This window comes from Azolla caroliniana, unplaced genomic scaffold (genome assembly GCF_043228905.1).
Source record: "Azolla caroliniana isolate FFs.n. ecotype wild unplaced genomic scaffold, voAzoCaro1.0.p SCAF_12, whole genome shotgun sequence".
NCBI lineage: Eukaryota > Viridiplantae > Streptophyta > Polypodiopsida > Salviniales > Salviniaceae > Azolla > Azolla caroliniana.
Genome location: NW_028230447.1, coordinates 9,542,395 through 9,569,568, shown reverse-complemented (window position 1 = coordinate 9,569,568; position 27,174 = coordinate 9,542,395). Strand labels below are relative to the sequence as shown.

General features: G+C 39.0%; 32 non-coding genes across 32 annotated transcripts; 30 read left to right on the top strand and 2 right to left on the bottom strand.

Moving 5' to 3' along the window:
* Window positions 1-164: 164 nt before the first annotated feature.
* On the top strand, window positions 165-244 carry TRNAL-UAG (transfer RNA leucine (anticodon UAG)). Its single transcript has one exon. It is a non-coding gene; the product is annotated as a tRNA-Leu (tRNA).
* A 251-nt stretch (window positions 245-495) lies between these two features.
* Window positions 496-575, top strand: TRNAL-UAG (transfer RNA leucine (anticodon UAG)). The gene has a single exon. It is a non-coding gene; the product is annotated as a tRNA-Leu (tRNA).
* A 240-nt stretch (window positions 576-815) lies between these two features.
* On the top strand, window positions 816-895 carry TRNAL-UAG (transfer RNA leucine (anticodon UAG)). The gene has a single exon. It is a non-coding gene; the product is annotated as a tRNA-Leu (tRNA).
* A 251-nt stretch (window positions 896-1,146) lies between these two features.
* TRNAL-UAG (transfer RNA leucine (anticodon UAG)) lies at window positions 1,147-1,226 on the top strand. The gene has a single exon. It is a non-coding gene; the product is annotated as a tRNA-Leu (tRNA).
* A 240-nt stretch (window positions 1,227-1,466) lies between these two features.
* On the top strand, window positions 1,467-1,546 carry TRNAL-UAG (transfer RNA leucine (anticodon UAG)). Its single transcript has one exon. It is a non-coding gene; the product is annotated as a tRNA-Leu (tRNA).
* A 251-nt stretch (window positions 1,547-1,797) lies between these two features.
* On the top strand, window positions 1,798-1,877 carry TRNAL-UAG (transfer RNA leucine (anticodon UAG)). The gene has a single exon. It is a non-coding gene; the product is annotated as a tRNA-Leu (tRNA).
* A 240-nt stretch (window positions 1,878-2,117) lies between these two features.
* Window positions 2,118-2,197, top strand: TRNAL-UAG (transfer RNA leucine (anticodon UAG)). The gene has a single exon. It is a non-coding gene; the product is annotated as a tRNA-Leu (tRNA).
* Window positions 2,198-2,727: 530 nt separating this feature from the next.
* TRNAW-CCA (transfer RNA tryptophan (anticodon CCA)) lies at window positions 2,728-2,807 on the top strand. Its single transcript has one exon. It is a non-coding gene; the product is annotated as a tRNA-Trp (tRNA).
* A 251-nt stretch (window positions 2,808-3,058) lies between these two features.
* Window positions 3,059-3,138, top strand: TRNAL-UAG (transfer RNA leucine (anticodon UAG)). Its single transcript has one exon. It is a non-coding gene; the product is annotated as a tRNA-Leu (tRNA).
* A 240-nt stretch (window positions 3,139-3,378) lies between these two features.
* Window positions 3,379-3,458, top strand: TRNAL-UAG (transfer RNA leucine (anticodon UAG)). The gene has a single exon. It is a non-coding gene; the product is annotated as a tRNA-Leu (tRNA).
* Window positions 3,459-3,988: 530 nt separating this feature from the next.
* TRNAW-CCA (transfer RNA tryptophan (anticodon CCA)) lies at window positions 3,989-4,068 on the top strand. Its single transcript has one exon. It is a non-coding gene; the product is annotated as a tRNA-Trp (tRNA).
* Window positions 4,069-4,319: 251 nt separating this feature from the next.
* On the top strand, window positions 4,320-4,399 carry TRNAL-UAG (transfer RNA leucine (anticodon UAG)). Its single transcript has one exon. It is a non-coding gene; the product is annotated as a tRNA-Leu (tRNA).
* A 240-nt stretch (window positions 4,400-4,639) lies between these two features.
* On the top strand, window positions 4,640-4,719 carry TRNAL-UAG (transfer RNA leucine (anticodon UAG)). Its single transcript has one exon. It is a non-coding gene; the product is annotated as a tRNA-Leu (tRNA).
* Window positions 4,720-5,249: 530 nt separating this feature from the next.
* On the top strand, window positions 5,250-5,329 carry TRNAW-CCA (transfer RNA tryptophan (anticodon CCA)). Its single transcript has one exon. It is a non-coding gene; the product is annotated as a tRNA-Trp (tRNA).
* Window positions 5,330-5,580: 251 nt separating this feature from the next.
* TRNAL-UAG (transfer RNA leucine (anticodon UAG)) lies at window positions 5,581-5,660 on the top strand. Its single transcript has one exon. It is a non-coding gene; the product is annotated as a tRNA-Leu (tRNA).
* Window positions 5,661-5,900: 240 nt separating this feature from the next.
* TRNAL-UAG (transfer RNA leucine (anticodon UAG)) lies at window positions 5,901-5,980 on the top strand. The gene has a single exon. It is a non-coding gene; the product is annotated as a tRNA-Leu (tRNA).
* Window positions 5,981-6,510: 530 nt separating this feature from the next.
* Window positions 6,511-6,590, top strand: TRNAL-UAG (transfer RNA leucine (anticodon UAG)). The gene has a single exon. It is a non-coding gene; the product is annotated as a tRNA-Leu (tRNA).
* A 251-nt stretch (window positions 6,591-6,841) lies between these two features.
* TRNAL-UAG (transfer RNA leucine (anticodon UAG)) lies at window positions 6,842-6,921 on the top strand. Its single transcript has one exon. It is a non-coding gene; the product is annotated as a tRNA-Leu (tRNA).
* A 240-nt stretch (window positions 6,922-7,161) lies between these two features.
* TRNAL-UAG (transfer RNA leucine (anticodon UAG)) lies at window positions 7,162-7,241 on the top strand. Its single transcript has one exon. It is a non-coding gene; the product is annotated as a tRNA-Leu (tRNA).
* A 530-nt stretch (window positions 7,242-7,771) lies between these two features.
* Window positions 7,772-7,851, top strand: TRNAL-UAG (transfer RNA leucine (anticodon UAG)). The gene has a single exon. It is a non-coding gene; the product is annotated as a tRNA-Leu (tRNA).
* A 251-nt stretch (window positions 7,852-8,102) lies between these two features.
* TRNAL-UAG (transfer RNA leucine (anticodon UAG)) lies at window positions 8,103-8,182 on the top strand. Its single transcript has one exon. It is a non-coding gene; the product is annotated as a tRNA-Leu (tRNA).
* A 571-nt stretch (window positions 8,183-8,753) lies between these two features.
* TRNAL-UAG (transfer RNA leucine (anticodon UAG)) lies at window positions 8,754-8,833 on the top strand. The gene has a single exon. It is a non-coding gene; the product is annotated as a tRNA-Leu (tRNA).
* A 240-nt stretch (window positions 8,834-9,073) lies between these two features.
* TRNAL-UAG (transfer RNA leucine (anticodon UAG)) lies at window positions 9,074-9,153 on the top strand. Its single transcript has one exon. It is a non-coding gene; the product is annotated as a tRNA-Leu (tRNA).
* Window positions 9,154-9,683: 530 nt separating this feature from the next.
* On the top strand, window positions 9,684-9,763 carry TRNAL-UAG (transfer RNA leucine (anticodon UAG)). Its single transcript has one exon. It is a non-coding gene; the product is annotated as a tRNA-Leu (tRNA).
* Window positions 9,764-10,014: 251 nt separating this feature from the next.
* Window positions 10,015-10,094, top strand: TRNAL-UAG (transfer RNA leucine (anticodon UAG)). The gene has a single exon. It is a non-coding gene; the product is annotated as a tRNA-Leu (tRNA).
* A 240-nt stretch (window positions 10,095-10,334) lies between these two features.
* On the top strand, window positions 10,335-10,414 carry TRNAL-UAG (transfer RNA leucine (anticodon UAG)). Its single transcript has one exon. It is a non-coding gene; the product is annotated as a tRNA-Leu (tRNA).
* Window positions 10,415-10,944: 530 nt separating this feature from the next.
* Window positions 10,945-11,024, top strand: TRNAL-UAG (transfer RNA leucine (anticodon UAG)). Its single transcript has one exon. It is a non-coding gene; the product is annotated as a tRNA-Leu (tRNA).
* A 251-nt stretch (window positions 11,025-11,275) lies between these two features.
* TRNAL-UAG (transfer RNA leucine (anticodon UAG)) lies at window positions 11,276-11,355 on the top strand. The gene has a single exon. It is a non-coding gene; the product is annotated as a tRNA-Leu (tRNA).
* Window positions 11,356-12,205: 850 nt separating this feature from the next.
* On the top strand, window positions 12,206-12,285 carry TRNAL-UAG (transfer RNA leucine (anticodon UAG)). Its single transcript has one exon. It is a non-coding gene; the product is annotated as a tRNA-Leu (tRNA).
* Window positions 12,286-14,937: 2,652 nt separating this feature from the next.
* On the top strand, window positions 14,938-15,017 carry TRNAL-UAG (transfer RNA leucine (anticodon UAG)). Its single transcript is given in 2 exon segments — window positions 14,938-14,975; window positions 14,981-15,017. It is a non-coding gene; the product is annotated as a tRNA-Leu (tRNA).
* Window positions 15,018-22,139: 7,122 nt separating this feature from the next.
* Window positions 22,140-22,219, bottom strand: TRNAL-UAG (transfer RNA leucine (anticodon UAG)). Its single transcript has one exon. It is a non-coding gene; the product is annotated as a tRNA-Leu (tRNA).
* Window positions 22,220-22,535: 316 nt separating this feature from the next.
* On the bottom strand, window positions 22,536-22,619 carry TRNAL-UAG (transfer RNA leucine (anticodon UAG)). The gene has a single exon. It is a non-coding gene; the product is annotated as a tRNA-Leu (tRNA).
* Between the last annotated feature and the right edge of the window lie 4,555 nt (window positions 22,620-27,174).

Below are 27,174 nucleotides of genomic sequence, written 5' to 3'. Positions count from 1 at the left end.
TTAATTGTGTCCTATCTTCGACCTAGTGCTTGCATTGCACATTGATGTGCTTAACATTGTTGCCGAGGCATCGATATTGACACCACATAAAATATCACTCTCTTTTTTAACACTCTTCTGAAACATTATCAAGTGCGCATTTGATTTCATGTCATCGACCCAGTGACAATTTGGCCGAGTGGTCTAAGGCGTTGGATTTAGGCTCCAATCCGAGAGGGCGTGGGTTCAAATCCCACAGTTGTCATTAGAGAATTGAAAAAATTTAGCATTACCAAACGTTTCATGAAATTAACGAATATGCTATTATTCTACAAAAAGAGCGATAAAAAATTGTAAAGGTGTCCTTTCTTCGACCGAATACTTGCATTGCACGTTGATGTGCTGAACATTGTTGCCCTTGACCGAAGTTGACACCACTTAAAATATAACTCGCTTTTTTAACACTATTTTCCAATTTTATGAATGGTATACTTCTGTTGATGTCATCAACACATCGACAATTTGGCCGAGTGGTCTAAGGTGTTGGATTTAGGCTCCAATCCGAAAGGGCGTGGGTTCAAATCCCACAATTGTCATGAGCGAATTAAAATAATCTGGCATTACGTAACATGTCATCAAATAACTACTACGGTATTCTTGTTCAAAAGAGAGCCATAAATTTTTTTAATTGTGTCCTCTCTTCGACCTAGCGCTTGCATTGCACATTGATGTGTTTAACATTGTTTCGTTAACACCACATAAAATATCACTCTCTTTTTTAACACTCTTCTGAAACATTATCAAGTGCGCATTTGATTTCATGTCATCGACCCAGTGACAATTTGGCCGAGTGGTCTAAGGCGTTGGATTTAGGCTCCAATCCGAGAGGGCGTGGGTTCAAATCCCACAGTTGTCATTAGAGAATTGAAAAAATTTAGCATTACCAAACGTTTCATGAAATTAACGAATATGCTATTATTCTACAAAAAGAGCGATAAAAAATTGTAAAGGTGTCCTTTCTTCGACCTAATACTTGCATTGCACGTTGATGTGCTTAATATTGTTGCCCTTGACCGAAATTGACACCAATTAAAATATAACTCTCTTTTTTAACACTAGTTTGTAATTTTATGAATGGTATACTTCTGTTGATGTCATCAACACATTGACAATTTGGCCGAGTGGTCTAAGGTGTTGGATTTAGGCTCCAATCCGAAAGGGCGTGGGTTCAAATCCCACAATTGTCATGAGCGAATTAAAATAATCTGGCATTACGTAACATGTCATCAAATAACTACTACGGTATTCTTGTTCAAAAGAGAGCCATAAATTTTTTTAATTGTGTCCTCTCTTCGACCTAGCGCTTGCATTGCACATTGATGTGTTTAACATTGTTTCGTTAACACCACATAAAATATCACTCTCTTTTTTAACACTCTTCTGAAACATTATCAAGTGCGCATTTGATTTCATGTCATCGACCCAGTGACAATTTGGCCGAGTGGTCTAAGGCGTTGGATTTAGGCTCCAATCCGAGAGGGCGTGGGTTCAAATCCCACAGTTGTCATTAGAGAATTGAAAAAATTTAGCATTACCAAACGTTTCATGAAATTAACGAATATGCTATTATTCTACAAAAAGAGCGATAAAAAATTGTAAAGGTGTCCTTTCTTCGACCTAATACTTGCATTGCACGTTGATGTGCTTAATATTGTTGCCCTTGACCGAAATTGACACCAATTAAAATATAACTCTCTTTTTTAACACTAGTTTGTAATTTTATGAATGGTATACTTCTGTTGATGTCATCAACACATCGACAATTTGGCCGAGTGGTCTAAGGTGTTGGATTTAGGCTCCAATCCGAAAGGGCGTGGGTTCAAATCCCACAATTGTCATGAGCGAATTAAAATAATCTGGCATTACGTAACATGTCATCAAATAACTACTACGGTATTCTTGTTCAAAAGAGAGCCATAAATTTTTTTAATTGTGTCCTCTCTTCGACCTAGCGCTTGCATTGCACATTGATGTGTTTAACATTGTTTCGTTAACACCACATAAAATATCACTCTCTTTTTTAACACTCTTCTGAAACATTATCAAGTGCGCATTTGATTTCATGTCATCGACCCAGTGACAATTTGGCCGAGTGGTCTAAGGCGTTGGATTTAGGCTCCAATCCGAGAGGGCGTGGGTTCAAATCCCACAGTTGTCATTAGAGAATTGAAAAAATTTAGCATTACCAAACGTTTCATGAAATTAACGAATATGCTATTATTCTACAAAAAGAGCGATAAAAAATTGTAAAGGTGTCCTTTCTTCGACCGAATACTTGCATTGCACGTTGATGTGCTTAATATTGTTGCCCTTGACCGAAATTGACACCACTTAAAATATAACTCGCTTTTTTAACACGATTTTCCAATTTTATCAATGCTATGCTTCGTTTGATGTCATCAACACATCCACAATTTGGCCGAGTGTTCATGAGCGAATGAAAATAATCTGGCATTACAAAACATTTCATGAAATAACTACTACGTTATTCTTATTCTTGTACAAAACAGGGGTATAAAATCTGTTAATTGTGTCCTATCTTCGACCTAGTGCTTGCATTGCACATTGATGTGCTTAACATTGTTGCCGAGGCATCGATATTGACACCACATAAAATATCACTCTCTTTTTTAACACTCTTCTGAAACATTATCAAGTGTGCGTTTTTTTTTATGTCATCGAGTCAATGACAATTTGGCCGAGTGGTCTAAGGCATTGTATTTAGGCTCCAATCCGAGAGGGCGTGGGTTCAAATCCCACAGTTGTCATTAGAGAATTGAAAAAATTTAGCATTACCAAACGTTTCATGAAATTAACGAATATGCTATTATTCTACAAAAAGAGCGATAAAAAATTGTAAAGGTGTCCTTTCTTCGACCTAATACTTGCATTGCACGTTGATGTGCTTAATATTGTTGCCCTTGACCGAAATTGACACCAATTAAAATATAACTCTCTTTTTTAACACTAGTTTGTAATTTTATGAATGGTATACTTCTGTTGATGTCATCAACACATCGACAATTTGGCCGAGTGGTCTAAGGTGTTGGATTTAGGCTCCAATCCGAAAGGGCGTGGGTTCAAATCCCACAATTGTCATGAGCGAATTAAAATAATCTGGCATTACGTAACATGTCATCAAATAACTACTACGGTATTCTTGTTCAAAAGAGAGCCATAAATTTTTTTAATTGTGTCCTCTCTTCGACCTAGCGCTTGCATTGCACATTGATGTGTTTAACATTGTTTCGTTAACACCACATAAAATATCACTCTCTTTTTTAACACTCTTCTGAAACATTATCAAGTGCGCATTTGATTTCATGTCATCGACCCAGTGACAATTTGGCCGAGTGGTCTAAGGCGTTGGATTTAGGCTCCAATCCGAGAGGGCGTGGGTTCAAATCCCACAGTTGTCATTAGAGAATTGAAAAAATTTAGCATTACCAAACGTTTCATGAAATTAACGAATATGCTATTATTCTACAAAAAGAGCGATAAAAAATTGTAAAGGTGTCCTTTCTTCGACCGAATACTTGCATTGCACGTTGATGTGCTTAATATTGTTGCCCTTGACCGAAATTGACACCACTTAAAATATAACTCGCTTTTTTAACACGATTTTCCAATTTTATCAATGCTATGCTTCGTTTGATGTCATCAACACATCCACAATTTGGCCGAGTGTTCATGAGCGAATGAAAATAATCTGGCATTACAAAACATTTCATGAAATAACTACTACGTTATTCTTATTCTTGTACAAAACAGGGGTATAAAATCTGTTAATTGTGTCCTATCTTCGACCTAGTGCTTGCATTGCACATTGATGTGCTTAACATTGTTGCCGAGGCATCGATATTGACACCACATAAAATATCACTCTCTTTTTTAACACTCTTCTGAAACATTATCAAGTGTGCGTTTTTTTTTATGTCATCGAGTCAATGACAATTTGGCCGAGTGGTCTAAGGCATTGTATTTAGGCTCCAATCCGAGAGGGCGTGGGTTCAAATCCCACAGTTGTCATTAGAGAATTGAAAAAATTTAGCATTACCAAACGTTTCATGAAATTAACGAATATGCTATTATTCTACAAAAAGAGCGATAAAAAATTGTAAAGGTGTCCTTTCTTCGACCTAATACTTGCATTGCACGTTGATGTGCTTAATATTGTTGCCCTTGACCGAAATTGACACCAATTAAAATATAACTCTCTTTTTTAACACTAGTTTGTAATTTTATGAATGGTATACTTCTGTTGATGTCATCAACACATCGACAATTTGGCCGAGTGGTCTAAGGTGTTGGATTTAGGCTCCAATCCGAAAGGGCGTGGGTTCAAATCCCACAATTGTCATGAGCGAATTAAAATAATCTGGCATTACGTAACATGTCATCAAATAACTACTACGGTATTCTTGTTCAAAAGAGAGCCATAAATTTTTTTAATTGTGTCCTCTCTTCGACCTAGCGCTTGCATTGCACATTGATGTGTTTAACATTGTTTCGTTAACACCACATAAAATATCACTCTCTTTTTTAACACTCTTCTGAAACATTATCAAGTGCGCATTTGATTTCATGTCATCGACCCAGTGACAATTTGGCCGAGTGGTCTAAGGCGTTGGATTTAGGCTCCAATCCGAGAGGGCGTGGGTTCAAATCCCACAGTTGTCATTAGAGAATTGAAAAAATTTAGCATTACCAAACGTTTCATGAAATTAACGAATATGCTATTATTCTACAAAAAGAGCGATAAAAAATTGTAAAGGTGTCCTTTCTTCGACCGAATACTTGCATTGCACGTTGATGTGCTTAATATTGTTGCCCTTGACCGAAATTGACACCACTTAAAATATAACTCGCTTTTTTAACACGATTTTCCAATTTTATCAATGCTATGCTTCGTTTGATGTCATCAACACATCCACAATTTGGCCGAGTGTTCATGAGCGAATGAAAATAATCTGGCATTACAAAACATTTCATGAAATAACTACTACGTTATTCTTATTCTTGTACAAAACAGGGGTATAAAATCTGTTAATTGTGTCCTATCTTCGACCTAGTGCTTGCATTGCACATTGATGTGCTTAACATTGTTGCCGAGGCATCGATATTGACACCACATAAAATATCACTCTCTTTTTTAACACTCTTCTGAAACATTATCAAGTGTGCGTTTTTTTTTATGTCATCGAGTCAATGACAATTTGGCCGAGTGGTCTAAGGCATTGTATTTAGGCTCCAATCCGAGAGGGCGTGGGTTCAAATCCCACAGTTGTCATTAGAGAATTGAAAAAATTTAGCATTACCAAACGTTTCATGAAATTAACGAATATGCTATTATTCTACAAAAAGAGCGATAAAAAATTGTAAAGGTGTCCTTTCTTCGACCTAATACTTGCATTGCACGTTGATGTGCTTAATATTGTTGCCCTTGACCGAAATTGACACCAATTAAAATATAACTCTCTTTTTTAACACTAGTTTGTAATTTTATGAATGGTATACTTCTGTTGATGTCATCAACACATCGACAATTTGGCCGAGTGGTCTAAGGTGTTGGATTTAGGCTCCAATCCGAAAGGGCGTGGGTTCAAATCCCACAATTGTCATGAGCGAATTAAAATAATCTGGCATTACGTAACATGTCATCAAATAACTACTACGGTATTCTTGTTCAAAAGAGAGCCATAAATTTTTTTAATTGTGTCCTCTCTTCGACCTAGCGCTTGCATTGCACATTGATGTGTTTAACATTGTTTCGTTAACACCACATAAAATATCACTCTCTTTTTTAACACTCTTCTGAAACATTATCAAGTGCGCATTTGATTTCATGTCATCGACCCAGTGACAATTTGGCCGAGTGGTCTAAGGCGTTGGATTTAGGCTCCAATCCGAGAGGGCGTGGGTTCAAATCCCACAGTTGTCATTAGAGAATTGAAAAAATTTAGCATTACCAAACGTTTCATGAAATTAACGAATATGCTATTATTCTACAAAAAGAGCGATAAAAAATTGTAAAGGTGTCCTTTCTTCGACCGAATACTTGCATTGCACGTTGATGTGCTTAATATTGTTGCCCTTGACCGAAATTGACACCACTTAAAATATAACTCGCTTTTTTAACACGATTTTCCAATTTTATCAATGCTATGCTTCGTTTGATGTCATCAACACATCCACAATTTGGCCGAGTGTTCATGAGCGAATGAAAATAATCTGGCATTACAAAACATTTCATGAAATAACTACTACGTTATTCTTATTCTTGTACAAAACAGGGGTATAAAATCTGTTAATTGTGTCCTATCTTCGACCTAGTGCTTGCATTGCACATTGATGTGCTTAACATTGTTGCCGAGGCATCGATATTGACACCACATAAAATATCACTCTCTTTTTTAACACTCTTCTGAAACATTATCATGTGCGCATTTGATTTCATGTCATCGACCCAGTGACAATTTGCCCGAGTGGTCTAAGGCGTTGGATTTAGGCTCCAATCCGAGAGGGCGTGGGTTCAAATCCCACAGTTGTCATTAGAGAATTGAAAAAATTTAGCATTACCAAACGTTTCATGAAATTAACGAATATGCTATTATTCTACAAAAAGAGCGATAAAAAATTGTAAAGGTGTCCTTTCTTCGACCTAATACTTGCATTGCACGTTGATGTGCTTAATATTGTTGCCCTTGACCGAAATTGACACCAATTAAAATATAACTCTCTTTTTTAACACTAGTTTGTAATTTTATGAATGGTATACTTCTGTTGATGTCATCAACACATCGACAATTTGGCCGAGTGGTCTAAGGTGTTGGATTTAGGCTCCAATCCGAAAGGGCGTGGGTTCAAATCCCACAATTGTCATGAGCGAATTAAAATAATCTGGCATTACGTAACATGTCATCAAATAACTACTACGGTATTCTTGTTCAAAAGAGAGCCATAAATTTTTTTAATTGTGTCCTCTCTTCGACCTAGCGCTTGCATTGCACATTGATGTGTTTAACATTGTTTCGTTAACACCACATAAAATATCACTCTCTTTTTTAACACTCTTCTGAAACATTATCAAGTGCGCATTTGATTTCATGTCATCGACCCAGTGACAATTTGGCCGAGTGGTCTAAGGCGTTGGATTTAGGCTCCAATCCGAGAGGGCGTGGGTTCAAATCCCACAGTTGTCATTAGAGAATTGAAAAAATTTAGCATTACCAAACGTTTCATGAAATAGTAAATATATTATTATTCTACAAAAGAGGGCGATAGAAAATTGTAAAGGTGTCCTTTCTTCGACCGAATACTTGCATTGCACGTTGATGTTCTAAACATTGTTGCCCTTGACCGAAATTGACACCACTTAAAATATAACTCGCTTTTTTAACACGATTTTCCAATTTTATCAACGCTATGCTTCGTTTGATGTCATCAACACATCCACAATTTGGCCGAGTGGTCATGAGCGAATGAAAATAATCTGGCATTACAAAACATTTCATGAAATAACTACTACGTTATTCTTATTCTTGTACAAAACAGGGGTATAAAATCTGTTAATTGTGTCCTGTCTTCGACCTAGTGCTTGCATTGCACATTGATGTGCTTAACATTGTTGCCGAGGCATCGATATTGACACCACATAACATATCACTCTCTTTTTTAATAGTCGTTTGAAACTTTATCAAGTGTGCGTTTTTTTTTATGTCATCGAGTCAATGACAATTTGGCCGAGTGGTCTAAGGCGTTGGATTTAGGCTCCAATCCGAGAGGGCGTGGGTTCAAATCCCACAGTTGTCATTAGAGAATTGAAAAAATTAAGCATTACCAAACGTTTCATGAAATTAACGAATATGCTATTATTCTACAAAAAGAGCGATAAAAAATTGTAAAGGTGTCCTTTCTTCGACCGAATACTTGCATTGCACGTTGATGTGCTGAACATTGTTGCCCTTGACCGAAGTTGACACCACTTAAAATATAACTCGCTTTTTTAACACTATTTTCGAATTTTATGAATGGTATGCTTCGTTTGATGTTATCAACACATCGACAATTTGGCCGAGTGGTCTAAGGTGTTGGATTTAGGCTCCAATCCGAAAGGGCGTGGGTTCAAATCCCACAATTGTCATGAGCGAATTAAAATAATCTGGCATTACGTAACATGTCATCAAATAACTACTACGGTATTCTTGTTCAAAAGAGAGCCATAAAATTTTTTAATTGTGTCCTCTCTTCGACCTAGCGCTTGCATTGCACATTGATGTGTTTAACATTGTTTCGTTAACACCACATAAAATATCACTCTCTTTTTTAACACTCTTCTGAAACATTATCAAGTGCGCATTTGATTTCATGTCATCGACCCAGTGACAATTTGGCCGAGTGGTCTAAGGCGTTGGATTTAGGCTCCAATCCGAGAGGGCGTGGGTTCAAATCCTACTGTTGTCATTAGAGAATTGAAAAAATTTAGCATTACCAAACGTTTCATGAAAAAGTAAATATATTATTATTCTACAAAAGAGGGCGATAGAAAATTGTAAAGGTGTCCTTTCTTCGACCGAATACTTGTATTGCACGTTGATGTTCTAAACATTGTTGCCCTTGACCGAAATTGACACCACTTAAAATATAACTCTCTTTTTTAACACTAGTTTGTAATTTTATGAATGGTATACTTCTGTTGATGTCATCAACACATCGACAATTTGGCCGAGTGGTCTAAGGTGTTGGATTTAGGCTCCAATCCGAAAGGGCGTGGGTTCAAATCCCACAATTGTCATGAGCGAATTAAAATAATCTGGCATTACGTAACATGTCATCAAATAACTACTACGGTATTCTTGTTCAAAAGAGAGCCATAAATTTTTTTAATTGTGTCCTCTCTTCGACCTAGCGCTTGCATTGCACATTGATGTGTTTAACATTGTTTCGTTAACACCACATAAAATATCACTCTCTTTTTTAACACTCTTCTGAAACATTATCAAGTGCGCATTTGATTTCATGTCATCGACCCAGTGACAATTTGGCCGAGTGGTCTAAGGCGTTGGATTTAGGCTCCAATCCGAGAGGGCGTGGGTTCAAATCCCACAGTTGTCATTAGAGAATTGAAAAAATTTAGCATTACCAAACGTTTCATGAAATTAACGAATATGCTATTATTCTACAAAAAGAGCGATAAAAAATTGTAAAGGTGTCCTTTCTTCGACCGAATACTTGCATTGCACGTTGATGTGCTTAATATTGTTGCCCTTGACCGAAATTGACACCACTTAAAATATAACTCGCTTTTTTAACACGATTTTCCAATTTTATCAATGCTATGCTTCGTTTGATGTCATCAACACATCCACAATTTGGCCGAGTGTTCATGAGCGAATGAAAATAATCTGGCATTACAAAACATTTCATGAAATAACTACTACGTTATTCTTATTCTTGTACAAAACAGGGGTATAAAATCTGTTAATTGTGTCCTATCTTCGACCTAGTGCTTGCATTGCACATTGATGTGCTTAACATTGTTGCCGAGGCATCGATATTGACACCACATAAAATATCACTCTCTTTTTTAACACTCTTCTGAAACATTATCATGTGCGCATTTGATTTCATGTCATCGACCCAGTGACAATTTGCCCGAGTGGTCTAAGGCGTTGGATTTAGGCTCCAATCCGAGAGGGCGTGGGTTCAAATCCCACAGTTGTCATTAGAGAATTGAAAAAATTTAGCATTACCAAACGTTTCATGAAATTAACGAATATGCTATTATTCTACAAAAAGAGCGATAAAAAATTGTAAAGGTGTCCTTTCTTCGACCTAATACTTGCATTGCACGTTGATGTGCTTAATATTGTTGCCCTTGACCGAAATTGACACCAATTAAAATATAACTCTCTTTTTTAACACTAGTTTGTAATTTTATGAATGGTATACTTCTGTTGATGTCATCAACACATCGACAATTTGGCCGAGTGGTCTAAGGTGTTGGATTTAGGCTCCAATCCGAAAGGGCGTGGGTTCAAATCCCACAATTGTCATGAGCGAATTAAAATAATCTGGCATTACGTAACATGTCATCAAATAACTACTACGGTATTCTTGTTCAAAAGAGAGCCATAAATTTTTTTAATTGTGTCCTCTCTTCGACCTAGCGCTTGCATTGCACATTGATGTGTTTAACATTGTTTCGTTAACACCACATAAAATATCACTCTCTTTTTTAACACTCTTCTGAAACATTATCAAGTGCGCATTTGATTTCATGTCATCGACCCAGTGACAATTTGGCCGAGTGGTCTAAGGCGTTGGATTTAGGCTCCAATCCGAGAGGGCGTGGGTTCAAATCCCACAGTTGTCATTAGAGAATTGAAAAAATTTAGCATTACCAAACGTTTCATGAAATAGTAAATATATTATTATTCTACAAAAGAGGGCGATAGAAAATTGTAAAGGTGTCCTTTCTTCGACCGAATACTTGCATTGCACGTTGATGTTCTAAACATTGTTGCCCTTGACCGAAATTGACACCACTTAAAATATAACTCGCTTTTTTAACACGATTTTCCAATTTTATCAACGCTATGCTTCGTTTGATGTCATCAACACATCCACAATTTGGCCGAGTGGTCATGAGCGAATGAAAATAATCTGGCATTACAAAACATTTCATGAAATAACTACTACGTTATTCTTATTCTTGTACAAAACAGGGGTATAAAATCTGTTAATTGTGTCCTGTCTTCGACCTAGTGCTTGCATTGCACATTGATGTGCTTAACATTGTTGCCGAGGCATCGATATTGACACCACATAACATATCACTCTCTTTTTTAATAGTCGTTTGAAACTTTATCAAGTGTGCGTTTTTTTTTATGTCATCGAGTCAATGACAATTTGGCCGAGTGGTCTAAGGCGTTGGATTTAGGCTCCAATCCGAGAGGGCGTGGGTTCAAATCCCACAGTTGTCATTAGAGAATTGAAAAAATTAAGCATTACCAAACGTTTCATGAAATTAACGAATATGCTATTATTCTACAAAAAGAGCGATAAAAAATTGTAAAGGTGTCCTTTCTTCGACCGAATACTTGCATTGCACGTTGATGTGCTGAACATTGTTGCCCTTGACCGAAGTTGACACCACTTAAAATATAACTCGCTTTTTTAACACTATTTTCGAATTTTATGAATGGTATGCTTCGTTTGATGTTATCAACACATCGACAATTTGGCCGAGTGGTCTAAGGTGTTGGATTTAGGCTCCAATCCGAAAGGGCGTGGGTTCAAATCCCACAATTGTCATGAGCGAATTAAAATAATCTGGCATTACGTAACATGTCATCAAATAACTACTACGGTATTCTTGTTCAAAAGAGAGCCATAAAATTTTTTAATTGTGTCCTCTCTTCGACCTAGCGCTTGCATTGCACATTGATGTGTTTAACATTGTTTCGTTAACACCACATAAAATATCACTCTCTTTTTTAACACTCTTCTGAAACATTATCAAGTGCGCATTTGATTTCATGTCATCGACCCAGTGACAATTTGGCCGAGTGGTCTAAGGCGTTGGATTTAGGCTCCAATCCGAGAGGGCGTGGGTTCAAATCCTACTGTTGTCATTAGAGAATTGAAAAAATTTAGCATTACCAAACGTTTCATGAAAAAGTAAATATATTATTATTCTACAAAAGAGGGCGATAGAAAATTGTAAAGGTGTCCTTTCTTCGACCGAATACTTGTATTGCACGTTGATGTTCTAAACATTGTTGCCCTTGACCGAAATTGACACCACTTAAAATATAACTCGCTTTTTTAACACGATTTTCCAATTTTATCAATGCTATGCTTCGTTTGATGTCATCAACACATCCACAATTTGGCCGAGTGGTCATGAGCGAATGAAAATAATCTGGCATTACAAAACATTTCATGAAATAACTACTACGTTATTCTTATTCTTGTACAAAACAGGGGTATAAAATATGTTAATTGTGTCCTATCTTCGACCTAGTGCTTGCATTGCACATTGATGTGCTTAACATTGTTGCCGAGGCATCGATATTGACACCACATAACATATCACTCTCTTTTTTAATAGTCGTTTGAAACTTTATCAAGTGTGCGTTTTTTTTTATGTCATCGAGTCAATGACAATTTGGCCGAGTGGTCTAAGGCGTTGGATTTAGGCTCCAATCCGAGAGGGCGTGGGTTCAAATCCCACAGTTGTCATTAGAGAATTGAAAAAATTTAGCATTACCAAACGTTTCATGAAATTAACGAATATGCTATTATTCTACAAAAAGAGCGATAAAAAATTGTAAAGGTGTCCTTTCTTCGACCGAATACTTGCATTGCACGTTGATGTGCTGAACATTGTTGCCCTTGACCGAAGTTGACACCACTTAAAATATAACTCGCTTTTTTAACACTATTTTCCAATTTTATCAATGCTATGCTTCGTTTGATGTTATCAACACATCGACAATTTGGCCGAGTGGTCATAAGCGAATGAAAATAATCTGGCATTACCAAACATTTCATGAAATAACTACTACGTTATTCTTGTACAAAAGAGGGGTATAAAATCTGTTAATTGTGTCTTATCTTCGACCTAGTGCTTGCATTGCACATTGATGTGCTTAACATTGTTGTGCGTAAGATTGTTGCTGAGACACCGAAATGGACACGACATAACATATCACTCTCTTTTTTAACACTCTTTTCAAGTGTGCATTTGTTTTGATGTCATTGAGTCAATGACAATTTGGCCGAGTGGTTTAAGGCATTGGATTTAGGATCCAATCCAACGAGGGCATCGGTTCAAATCCCATAGTTATCATTAGTGAATGGAAAATTTTTAGCATTACCAAACGTTTCATGAAATCACGAATATGCTATTCTTCTACAAAAAGAGCGATAAAAAATTGTAAGTGTATCCTTTCTTCGACCTAATACTTGCATTGCACGTTGATGTGCGGAACATTGTTGCACCTGACCTAAATTGACACCAGTTAAAATATAACTCTCTTTTTTAACACTAGTTTGTAATTTTATCAATGGTATACTTCTTTTGATGTCATCAATTTTTTTCCTTGCACAAAGTATTCATTCTTTTGTGTGATGCAAAAAATAAGATTTTCAACGGCTTTTGCTAGTCCAACTTTCCCACCCGCAAAAACTCCGGATTAGATGTCTGTTTCCATCAGCCATCACCAACTTGATACTGCACCGGAGACGTTATGGATTCCATTGTTTCCACGGCTGAGCTCTTGGCAGCTGGGTCCTTCCCACACACCGGAGCGTAAAGTTCCTTCGAGATGAGAGAAACATAGTTGCTGCTGGCGGGTTGTATGATCCTCCGTGAGTAGCTCCACCTGGGAGTGAAGTAGTCCGGGCAAATAACTATTCTTTGCAGTATAAGAAATCGTTTGTATAGTAACGGTGTTTCAAGCTGGAAGTTGGCAAAAAACTTGACTCGAGATTACTGCCACTGCAACAATATTGATGAAGGTATGATTATTCATACCATTCTCTTAACATCGCTTACTGATTATTTTTAACATCATCGATGTTTGTTTTGCCACCATCCCAAATCGAGATGGTCGGAGTTTCACCGACCGCAACCGCAAATTCCCATTCCTATTCGAAACGGATAGACAATACATGTAGACCATGCTTCATTAGAAAATTTATTCTGCAACACCAAACTTTTCTCTTTACACTTGGTTTTCAGTCCGAACGAGTCACACATACACCCTAACCCTAGTACATACTCCCCGCTGTTGGGGGCATCCCCGAAGGGCTGGGGATTTTGTTCCACTGGCTAGTCGTTGTCTAGCTTTTCTAATAAGTTGTTGATTTGTTGGCACGTTCAAAGAAGCAGATAATCTGTTTGGTTTAGAATATTCTTAACCATGTGCATGCAAGAATGAAATCTCTCAATATCTTCGATTTTTAGGTTTCGGTATGGTTTTCTGACTTAACAGTGGGAGGCGCGGTCCAAGGCCCCTAGGGATTGGATAGAGTGATCATTGAGATAAATGAGTATGAAACAACGAAGGATCTTTTCATTTTAATTAATTTAGAAATCAGTTCAACTATATTTATTCTTTGGCTCAACCGCAAACCACAGATAGAGAGAAAAAAATTTCTCCTTCTTTTTTTGGGTGTAAAATATTTTTTTTGTTAGACAAGGAGGAGTTCTCTGACTCCTCTTCTATCCATATCGATGCCGAAAGGATCTTATAAAAAAAGCAAAACTGAATTATCAATTCGGAGCGTTATCCGACGTGACGAAATCCGCGATACCATAATCCTGGGCTTCTTCCGCTGATAGAAAAACGTCTCTTTCCATGTCTTCAGAAATCATCCATAGCGGTTTACCAGTTCTTTGTGCATAAACCCTGGTTATACAATCACGGAGTTTCGATACTTCTTCTGCTTCCATAACACACTACCCTGCTTGTCCGTCATAATACGAACTAGCGGGTTGGTTCAAATCATTACCCTGATTGGGGTATAACCCAGGACTAGCCATACGGGCAATTATCTATGCATACGGCTATGCGTCGGGTGGGGTAAAACGGCTAGGCGGTGATATATTTCCAAGCGCTAGTCTCCTTACTCCACGCAAGAAAAAAAAAGATCTCTTGCGTTATTACAAAAATTTCCCTACCGGAACACTGTAATATGGTATGTACCATCCTTCTAAACATACTACGATGGTTCCATTGCTTCTCATTCGAGCAATCCCAAGGTTTGCTATGTCTATCCCCGATGGGCGATAGAATCATTTTATTTCTCCTCCTGATGAAGAAGAAGTCTAATCTTCTAAAACCAGAAAGAATCAACAAAATATTCAGTTTATGACGCCAATACATCGACAATTTGGCCGAGTGGTCTAAGGCGTTGGATTTAGGCTCTTATCTGAAAGGGCGTGGGTTCAAATCCCACAGTTGTCATGAGCAAATTAAAATAATCTAGCATTACCAAACATTTCATGAAATAACTACTACGTTAGTCTTGTACAAAATAGGGTGCTAGAAAACATTACACAAATTCAATTCATATACAAAATAAGGCGCTAGAAAATATTAAACACATTCCCTCTTAGATCTACTGCTTGCATTACATATTGATATGCTTAACATTGGGCAATATTAAACACATTCCCTCTTAGATCTACTGCTTGCATTACATATTGATATGCTTAACATTGTTGCCCAGTGAGAACTTCACTATCTATTTTAACACTCTTTTACAACTTTATCAAGTGTGCCCTTCTTTTGATGTCGTCAAGCCATCAACAATTTGGGTTTATGCTCCAATACAAACGGGTGTGGGTTCAAATCCCACGGTTGTCATTAGTGGATTGAAACAATCTAGCATTACCAAACTTTTCGTAGAATAATTATTATGTTATTCTTCTCCAAAAGAAGGCCGTAGAAAACTTTAAACATATTCTTTCTTTGACATAGTCCTTGTTTGCTTGAATTACACATTGTGTGCTTAACATTGTTGCCCACCCATTGAAATTGACACCATTTCAAATATCACTCTCTTTCGTTCCACTCTTATGCAATTTTATGAATGATGTACTTCTTTTGATGTCATCATCTTAATGACAATTTAACCGAGTGGTTTACGGCGTTGGATTTAGGCTCCAATCCGAGAGGGCGTGGCTTCAAATCACATAGTTGTCATTAGCAAATTGAAAAAATCTAGCGTTGCCGATCTTTTCATGAAATAACAACTATGTTAATCTTGTATAAAAGAGGGCCATAAAAAAGTGTAAGTGTGTCCTTTCTTCGACCTAATACTTGCATTGCACATTGATGTGCTGAACATTGCTGCCCATTGACGTAAATTGATACCACTTAATATATAACTCTCTTTCTTAACACTATTTTGCAATTTTATAAATGGTGTACCTCTTTTGATATCATCAACACATCGATAATTTGCCTGTGAGGTCTAAGGCGTTGGATCTAGGCTCCAATTTGAAACGACGTGGGTGGGAATTACACAGATGTCATTACTGAATTAAAATATGTAGCTTTACATAAAATTTCATGACATAACTACTACGTTATTCTTGTACAAAATAGGGCGCCACAGAAATTTAAGCATATTCCTTCTTCGATCTAGTGCTTGCATTGCACATTGATATGCTTAACAATTTTTCACAGTGACCTAAATTGACACCACTGAAAATATCACTCTCTTTTTTAATACTCTTTTGCCGCTTTATTTAAGTGTACACTTCCTTTGATATCATCAACCCATCGACAATTTGGCCGAGTGGTCTAAGGTGTTGGATTTAGGCTCCAATCCGTAAGGGCGTGGTATCAAATTCTACAATTGTTATTAGAGAATTGAAATAATGTACAGTACCAAACATTCCTTGTACAAAAGAGGGCCATAAAAATTTTTAATTGTGTCTTTTCGTCGACCTAGTGCTTGCATTTCACATTGATGTTCTTAACATTGTTACCCATTGACCTAAATTGACACCACTTAAAATATAACTCTCTTTTTTAAGACTATTTTGCAATTTTATCAATGTTGTACTTCTTTTGATGTTATCAACACATTGACAATTTGGCCAAGTGCTCTAAGGCGTTGGATTTAGGCTCCAATCCGAAAGGGCGTGGGTTCAAATCCCACAGTTCTCGTTAGCGAATTAAAATAATATAACATTACCAAAAATTTCATGAAATAACAACTACGTTATCTTGGTACAAAATAAGGCGCTAGAAAACTTTAAACATATTACTTCTTAGATCTAGTGCTTGCATTGCACATTGACCTAAATTGACACCATTGAAAATATCACTCTCTTGATTAACACACTTTTGCCACTTTATGAAGTGTACACTTCCTTTGATGTCGTCAATCCATCGACAATTTGGTTGATTGGTCTAAGGTGTTGGATATAGGTTGCAATCTGTAAGGGCGTGGTATCAAATCCCATAGTTGTCATTAGAAAATTGAAATAATCTAGCATGACCAAACATTTCATGAAATAACTACTTATCTCCCCGTACCACCCTTTGGTGAAGTGTTCCATAGGGACACCCTGTGTTAGGGCTTCTCCAGCCTAAGGGATAACACAGTTTTTGGCGACCACGATTCCTGTAGTGAGAAGAGAACAACGGGGGATGGATTTCTCGACCGACTAACGACGAACTCACCGAACGAGGAAGAAGACTTGCCGGAAGACAGCAAAGGCTGGCAGTCTTCCAATATGCGGCCCAGGAGATCGGACAATATCGGTCTTTTCCCAAAGTGCTTCGGAGGGTTGTGGATGAAACACTTCAGTTCCAAATGGAACAAATTTCCGACAGGGGTAATAGTCTAACGAGCCTGCAAGAGGCAGAAGCGCGACTGCGGACGCTTGCCAGAGGCAACGGAGATTCAGAGGCATTCTTGGCCTTAGAGTCGAAATCGGATAGTGAACAAAGGGTTCAGTCAAATTACAAAAGGAGGCACGATACTCCAGACGATGAATTAGACGACTCATCAACACCACCCGCGGAGACAATGGAAAACCGCGTGCCAACACTAGCCGCGGAGACAACGAAAAACCGCGCAGCCACACCACCCGTCGAGACTGCGGGAAACTGCGCACCAACACCACCCACGGAGATAGAAGAAAATCGTGGACCAACACCTCCCGCCGGGCAAGAACTAAACCACACATCTCCGGTACAACCTCCGGAAGACTACACCATGCCATACCCGTATCCGAAGTACCGTGATGATCCTGACGCGGAGGCACACATCTATGCGTTACTACAAACATGGGAAGCGAATCATTTATCCCAAAGGCTGACCGAACCGGAAGGCGAACGGTCAAAAATTGCCGAATTCGGCATGACATTAGAGGGACCGGCGGCCCGCTGGCACGCAAAGCACCCACCCGGGAGCTTTGCCACATTTGAGGCCTTGAAAACAAAATTCCTCCAACTATTCCATAGGCAAATGGAATACCGTGAACTAGTCGGACAATTTTACACAACCCTCCAAGCCGAGCATGAGACAATGCCCCAATTTATCATCAAATTTCAAACACTACACAACCCGTTAACAACGGCGCCTCCGGAGCAGGAGGCGAAAGTGGTGTTTCTGTCCGCTCTACGGTGTCGTGCCTTTCGGCTCCGGATCGTTGCGTGAGTCGGGTGGGAACCGCCGAGGTTTTGGACTAGGAGGAGGAAGAATTTGAGGCTAATCTAGTTATGAATATGAATAGATTATAAGAAAGAGATATAGAAACTTGTGAATCCCACAAGTATAATTGTTTTAGTTTATCTAAATCGTAGTAATAAATTGAAATAATTTAGAATAGATTAGAGTAGATTGAGAAAAGAGATCAAACCTTGTGAATCCCACAAGTATTACATTAATCAATATTTATGTAAGAATATGAATTTAGATTGAAAGAGATAGATTATCTTAAACTTCGTGAATCCCACGAGTATATTTTATTGATTGTTGGTGTTTTAGGAAATATATCCAATTTCCCAAATATTTTTCACACACTATTACATTGTGCTCCCCATCCTTATGTAGTGATGGGAGAGACTAAGCATAGCTACATGCTTTTTTTCTAATATGTTCATGCACACTAAATATGCATGTGATGCTTTTCTAATCCTTGCTTTTATTTGCTAAATATAGTGCTCATGCACGCTAGATGTGCACGAGTCACTTTTTAGTTGCTTGCGTTTTTTCTATAAAATATTCACACACTCTAAAAATGCACGATTTACCTTTTAATAAAGGTAGGTGCAAATAAAGCACTTATAGTTATTAAATCTATTTATAGAACACTAAAGATAAGGTAGCATAATGGTAAAGTTGAGGTTTGGCTACGTGGAGGTACAGGGTTCAAATCTTGCCCTATGCACGTGATAAATATCTTGATATATTATTTTATTTATTTATATGTAATTAAATCGGTTATATTATTTTTTACTTTTTCACGTAGTGTACGAAATACACTACGACAACGGGAACCCCTCTGAATGATGTGTAGGGAACTAGATTTCCGGGCCATCACAATGGATCAATCATCGATTGGGTGCAAGAAATGGATAAACATAGCTCCCTGATGACGATGGGAGCCCTGTAGAGGGCCCTTCCAAATCAGGAGAATTTCAGGTTTCGCCAGGCATTGCAATGCACAACGTGTCTAAACTCGGGCCATTCGACGATAGACTGCACAATTAGGACGCAGTGTATGATCTGCCACTCACGGGCACACACAACGGACTGATGCGAGTACAACGTGCTAAACCAACAACCTGCACCGGTGAGGATCACTGAACCACGTAGTAGTCACGAACAAGACGACGAAGGGTTCTAGAGGGTGATCGGTACAATGAGAGAAGACGCGACGACTATGGGCGCGATCACGACGACCAACGTAGGGAAGGCCACAATCGAGATCGATATGAACGTAACCTCATACGCATACGTAACAAATGTACGTGAATGTAATACACAATTGAGGTATTAACCTTGTACGCATATAACACTAATCACATATTATTTATATGTCAAATGAGGTATTGACCCCGTGCACATATGTAAATGTTTTATATAACCAATTAATTACCACTACAACATCATTGAATTTATATAATAAAAAATTACATATTAACCATACACATGATTAAATTGGGAGAAGAAAGAATAGAAAAAAAAAAAAAGATTACCGAAGTTCCTTTGTTCATTGTTTTTTGGAACAAAGTCGACTACACATTGATCGATTGCCATTCATCAAGAAGACAAAACCAACAAAAGAAACATTAGAACATACGCTCTGATACCAACTATTAGAGACATGAACTAATATAAGCATTAGATAAAGATAGAATATAGATAAATAGATAGAAAGGAGAGAGAAAGAAGGGTGCCTATCCACCCGACCACCCCCGAGCGAAGGGATCGAGACGGACTCGATCCTCGATCGGCGTCCCATACCACCGTCGTGGCGTCAAGTCGTACCTGGTGTTGGCGCACTCGCTACAAGAGTTGACCCACCACAAAACAGAGTCTCGAAGTAGTCAACAATATGATCAAATGAGGGTAGCTAAACCTCTTATTTATAGCGATACCCAAGGCACCCATGCAAGTTCACAATTGGCCTAATGGGTTGTCTCAATCCCGAGGATTGAAAGTAATCCTCCCATTCTTTACACTCTCGTTTAACCCTCACACTTATCGACGTGTATAGAATACTATGGTAAATTCTCACCACGGGATATTATATGGTCATGCCCGTACCAAAGGGATATTATATGATCATGCCCGTACCAAAGAGAGTGATATTTTCAGTGGTGTCAATTTAGGTAACGCCCTATTTTCTACAAGGATAACGTAGTTGTTATTTCAGGAAACTTTTGGTCATGCTATATTATTTTAATTCGCTAATGACAACTGTGGGATTTGTACCCACGCCCTCTCGGCATAGAGCCTTAATCCAACGCCTTAGACCAATTGGCCAATTTATCATTGTGTCGATAATATCAAAACAAGTACACACTTGATAAAGTTTCAAACAGTGTTAAAAAACAGAGTGATATTTTAAGTGTTGTCAATTTCAGTGTCTGGGCAACAATGTTAAGCACATCAATGTGCAATGCAAGCACTAGGTCGAAGAAAGGACACAATTAAAAAAATTTATGGCCCTCTTTTGTACAAGGATAACGTAGCAGTTATTTCATTAAATGTTTGAATTCTCTAATGACAACTGAGGAATTTGATACCACGCCCTTACGGATTGGAGCATACATCCAACGCCTTTGACCACTTAGCCAAATTGTCGTTGATGATATCAAAGGAAGTGTACACTTAAATAAAGTGGCAAAAGAGTATTAAAAAAGAGAGTGATATTTTCAGTCGTGTCAATTGCGGTCACTCTGCAACATTGTTAAGAATATCAATGTGCAATGCAAGCACTAGATCTAAGAAGGAATATGCTGAAATTTTTGTGGCGCCCTATTTTGTACAAGAATAACGTATTAGTTATGTAATGAAATTTCTTGTAATGCTAGATTATTTTAATTCACTAATGACAACTATGGGATTTGAACCCACGTCCTTTCAAATTGGAGCCTAAATCCAACACCTTAGATCACTCAGGCAAATTGTCGATCTGTTGATGACATCAAATTGTGTTAAAAAATAAAATTATATATTAAGTGGTGACAATTTAGGTCAATGGGCAACAATGTTCAGCACATCAATTTTTTATGGCCCTCTTTTGTACAAGATTTTAACATAGTTGTCATTACATGAAAAGTTTGGTAATGCTAGATTTTTTCAATTCACTAATGACAACTATGCGATTTGAACCCATGCCCTCTCAGATTGGAGCCTTAATCCAACGCCTTAAACCACTCGGTTAATTTGTCATTAAGGTGATGACATCAAAAGAAGTACATCATTCATAAATTTGCATAAGAGTGTAAAGAAAGAGTGTGATATTAGAAGTGGTGTCAATTTCATCGGGTGGGCAACAATGTTAAGCACACAATGTGTAATGCAAGGACTATGTCAAAGAAAGAATATGTTTAATATTCTCTACGGCCTTGTTTTGGAGAAGAATAACATAATAGTTGTTCCATGAAAAGTTTGGTATTGCTAGATTTTTTGGAGAAGAATAACATAATAGTTGTTCCATGAAAAGTTTGGTATTGCTAGATTTTTTTAATCCACTGATGACAACCGTGGGATTTGAACCCACACACTTTTGTATTGGAGCCTAAATCCAACACCTTGGACCACTCGGCCAATTTCTTGATGGGTTGACGACATCAAGAGAAGTGCACACTTGATAAAGCTGTAAAAGAGTGTTAAAATAGAGTGTGACATTTTCACTTGGCAACAATGTTCAGCATATCAATGTGCAATGTAAGCACTAGATCTAAGAGGGAATGTGTTTAATGTTTTCTAGCGCCCTATTTTGTAGATGAATAGAATTTGTTTAATGTTTTCTAGCGCCCTATTTTGTACAAGAATAACGTAGGAGTTATTTCATGAAATGTTTGGTAATGCTAGATATTTTAATTCGCTAATGACAACTGTGGGATTTGAACCCACGCCCTTTCGGATTGGAGCCTAAATCCAACGCCTTAGACCACTCAGCCAAATTGTCGATGTCTTGATGACATTAAAAGTAGTACACCATTGATAAAATTGCAAAATAATGTTAAAAAGAGACTTATCTTTTAAGTGGTGTCAATTTAAGTCATTGTGCAACAATGTTCAGCACATCAACGTGCAATGCAAGCACTAGATCTAAGAAGGAATATGTTTAATGTTTTCTAGCGCCCTATTTTCTACAAGGATAACAAGCACTAGATCTAAGAAGGAATATGTTTAATGTTTTCTAGCGCCCTATTTTCTACAAGGATAACGTGGTGGTTATTTCATGAAACTTTTGGTAATGCTATATTATTTTAATTTGCTAATGACATTTGTGGGATTTGAACCCACACCCTCTCGGCCAAATTGGAGCCTAAATCCAACGCCTTAGACCACTCGGCCAAATTGTCATTGTGTCAATGATATCAAAACAACTACACACTTGGTAAAGTTTCAAAGAGTGTTAAAAAGGAGAGTGATATTTTAAGTGGTGTCAATTTCGGTGTCTGGGCAACAATCTTAAGCACATCAATGTGCAATGCAAGCACTAGGTCGAAGAAAGGACACAATTTAAAAATTTTATGGCCCTCTTTTATACAAGGATAACGTAGTAGTTATTTCATTAAATGTTTGATAATGCTACATTATTTGAATTCTCTAATGGCATTATACATTGTTGTCAAAGGGCCTTGACCCATATTACGTATTGAATGTGTACATGGATTTGTGTTTGCAAATGCAAACAACCACAATAATTAATTTGAGCAAAAAAATCAACTCAATGGTTAAAAATTGAGGTCGTCGCAGTCGAGACTTGCCCATGAATCGCATTCGGAACCCTGAAATTCAGTGTACATTCACGTGCGAAAATTGTAAAATTTTGAATTCGGCAGGGTATGAAGTTGGCATATCATTGGTTTTCATTTTCCACATTGCACAATGTTTTCAAAAGTGTAATCATGGCTTCTATTTCATATAGAATGTGCACATGAATTTGTTCATGGCTTTATGGAGACTTGCCTCATATGTCATATAGATTGTGTACATGAGTTTAGTCACGCCACATAGGAAGTCAAATCTTAGTGATTAGAATTCCATATTTATGGATGCCTTTATGGAGACTTGCCTAATATGTTATATAGAGTGTAGCTATGAATTTATGCATGCAACATTTGAAGGCAGTACTTAGTGATTACAAGTCAATGTTGTGGTTGTGAAGACTTACTTCCAATTTTGCAATACAAACTCGGTGGTTCTAGTTTAGTGGTTAGAATTCCACGTTGCGGTTGTGGATACCTTGGCTCAAATCCCACCGACCACACCTAAAGTGAGTCTATATCAACTTTTAAAGATGATTCAAATCCCAATGGATTTGAGATAGGAAGTAGGTTGGAAATACCAAGAACCATAACAATTTAATTTGAGCAAAAAGCTACGATCAACCATCCCCAACAAAGGTTCCTTTCTACTGTTCGTGTCAACCAAGATTGTTTTCAATTGAAGAGCATTTGATGGTTATACTTTAATGGTTAGAAGTCCAATTATGGTCATGGAGACCTACGCTCAACAAACAATCAGCTTGGCATTATCCATTATTGTCGGAGGGCCTTAACCCATATTACGTATGAAGTTGGCATATCATTAGTTTTCCTTTATCACATTGCACAATAACTTCACGAGTGCAATCTTGTGTCATATTTTGTATAGAATGTGCACATGTATTTTTACATGGCTTTATCAAGACTTGCCTCATATGTCATATAGATTGTGTACATGAACTTATTCACGCCACATAGGAAGTCAAGTCTTAGTGATTAGAATTCCATATTTATGGATGCCTTTATGGAGACTTCCCTAATATGTTATATAGAGTGTAGAAGTAGTACTCTTTGTCGACACTGATGTCCGACTCCGATTATAGAGGATGAGGCCAGTGAGCTTGAAACGATCCGAGCAGACAAAGAAGAAGAGTCTTGGACTCTCGATGAGTGTTTGATTTCATTCTGGCTAACTGGGCTGAACGAGCGATTGGGTAGGATCGACCAGTGAGATGAAGAGCTGGCAAGTAATGGAGAGTTGGCCGCGCTTTCCCCATGTAAGGAACTGAGGTGATGGTTCATGTGCAAAGAAAAAGTTAGGAAGAAGATGACAGATTTGTAGAGACTAGTCGAATCGGAGGGAATCTGACTCCGGAAGGAAAGAAGACAGACCTTCTGTTACGAGGTCCGAGTCGGCAAAGAGAGCCTTAAAATCGGGAAACGAGCAATTACATTGATCAACCCGCTAGAAGGACCCCGTCAAATGGTATGGGTATAATGAGTACATGGTGCATCATTATGCGTACATGTGAAAGATGGCGGAGTGTGTGAGCCGGAGAGCTACGCAGAGGTAGAAAAAGCCGCGAATTGGCGTGTCGCAATGGAGGAAGAGATGCAGGCACTCGATGCCAATGACACATGGGACCTGGTTGACCCTCCCTGACATTGCAAACCAATCGCTTTCAAGTGGGTGTAAAAGGTGACGTATAATGTTGACGGTTCGGTCAACTGGTACAAGGCCCAGTTAGTGGCCAAGAAATTCACGTACACCCACGAAATTGACTATGACGAGACCTTTGCTCCAATAGCGAAGATGATGACAGTTCGTGTGGTGGTGGCGGTTGTTGTCCCAACGGGGTGGCATCTTCACGAGATGGATGTGAAGAATGCATTTCTTCAAGGTGACTGTTACCGATTAGGAACACGGTCTATGGTCAGTCCTTCGACCTAGACCTCAAAGTGACTGTGTGACAACAAATGGTAGTGTTCGTGCATAATGCTTAGTGGGATACCTCCCGTAACCTAGTAGCGTATAAGCGAGACGGCTACAACAGAGCTCCTTAGACAGTGGACTAGCGCACACACCGTTACTCACGCCATTTTGGACTGGTGCGCTACTGTCTCTGAAAGGTTCTGTGCCATGTGGTTTGCATTCCAGACATTGAGGAACATGTGGATGTGGGTTGCGGCGTCGGTTTCGCCGTTGAAGCAGGGATAGGCAAAGGCCATGTTGGGTGCTACGATGGGCAGGGAAAGACCACAATGCTTTTGTGGTGAGCGCGCTTTCTGCGTATCGCCAAGGTATTTGGAGAGCGAGACATCATCTTTGTGGTCCCGAGAGGTAGTACTGAGGTCACTGATGCGACGCTTTCGCCGTGCGCATTCCTCTGCCTGGCATGTGATGGACCTTGTGATTGGCCGGTCTTGTCGTGTTGGTTCTCTGGGGCGTCTTCGGCTAAACATCCATTCTTCGTTGTTCGTCTGTGAGAAGACACAGATCACCAAGCGTGCCAAAAGTGTTACCGATTAGGAACACGGTCTATGGTCAGTCATTCGACCTAGACCTCAAAGTGACTGTGTGACAACGAATGGTAGTGTCTGTGCGTAATACTTAGTGGGATACCTCCCGTAACCTAGCAGCATATAAGGGAGACGGCTACAACTGAGCTCCTTAGACAGTGGGCTAGCGCACACACCCTTACTCACGCCTACGCCCTTAAGCATTACAGACACACAGTAGATTAACTACAAATACACATAGATATCAGAGAAGATAGAACTGTATTCAGATAGGCCAGTTACATTCAAAATTATATGCTACCTCTATCAGAGGTTTTCTACCCTTTATATACGCAGGGTTTTTTAGCCGTTCACGCTTCCCGGGTGAACCATTACATGCGTTACAATATTATTCTATTCCATATTACTGTGCTCTTGTCCGTCGGTTACTATTCCGGCGAACAACACCTGGCACACCTGTGGGACAGTGCCATGGCAAATCGAACCCATCCCTTTAATCTTCCTCCAAAATGGCCCTGCTGTTTGGTTCTGCTACGGTGTCCGTATCCGAGGAGGGCCTAGGGCCCGTAGGCCCGTCGTTGTTTGGTTCCCCTGCTTGGTCGGGAGGGCTTCTCATGGTGTCGTTGTCGTCCTGTGTGGGCAGTCTGGGTTCTGCGGGCTCTTCTTGGGCTAGGGAGTTTGGTTCAGCCTTCCGCGGGCTTGCGGTAGGTCGCGGCTCTATTTCATCCGTCACTTCCTCCGTGATGTCGGTCATCGTTGTACGCTCTGGGAGTGGGGCTGTGATTCCTCTTGGTCCGGAATTTTCTCCGTGCAGTCGGTCGTAAGCGTATGCTCCGGTGGATGGGGTTCCTATTGGTTGGTGGTTTCGCTGTCTGGTATTGTGGGGGACTCTGCTCATCATTCCGTGCTGTTCACCATAGTGGTAATTTCTGGTGGCATGGCCTGAGGTTCCTCTTGTTCGGCAGTATCCGGAATTGGTGTCGCGATGGATTCCTAGTTTGTTCGCGTGCTGCTGGCTTGCGTGATCTGGTGAAACAGGTCCTCTTGACTTTCGCCAAAATCATCTAGTAGCTACGCGAGTTCCTCGGAATGTTGGTCCGCTAGCGTGCGATAGTCCTGCGCTAGGTCCTCACGTACTACCGCAATGCTTTCCTCCGGTTCTCCCAGTCCGCTTGATAAGTATGCAATTCCGCCGCTTGTGCAGCCCATGCCATCTATCCTTTGTCTAGCGCCGTTTTTAATTGCGCCGTAAAGCTCTCCCGATTCGTTTGCAGAAGGATATGCACGTTGTCTGTTATGGCTTGGCAACGGTTGCGCGCTTCTTCAACAGATTTCTTGAGGCTTGCAATTTCTTGCTGATTAACTGTCATCGCTTCCTCATACGTGCTCCTCATGCCTGCCCAAAGCTGGGATTCCTTTGCATGTAGTTCTTCCAGTTTTCCCATTTCATTGTTCAAGCGGATTTCGAGCTGATTCCTTCTCTCCTATTCTCCCACCAACTGCTCATCAAACCATGCTTTCTTCTTCTCCAATAAGGCCCGGAGTCCCACGATTACCACTTCTGATTTTTTTGCTTCCTCCCGTAATTGGACATTTTCTTCTTTCGTCCGGGCGTGTTGTGCTGTCT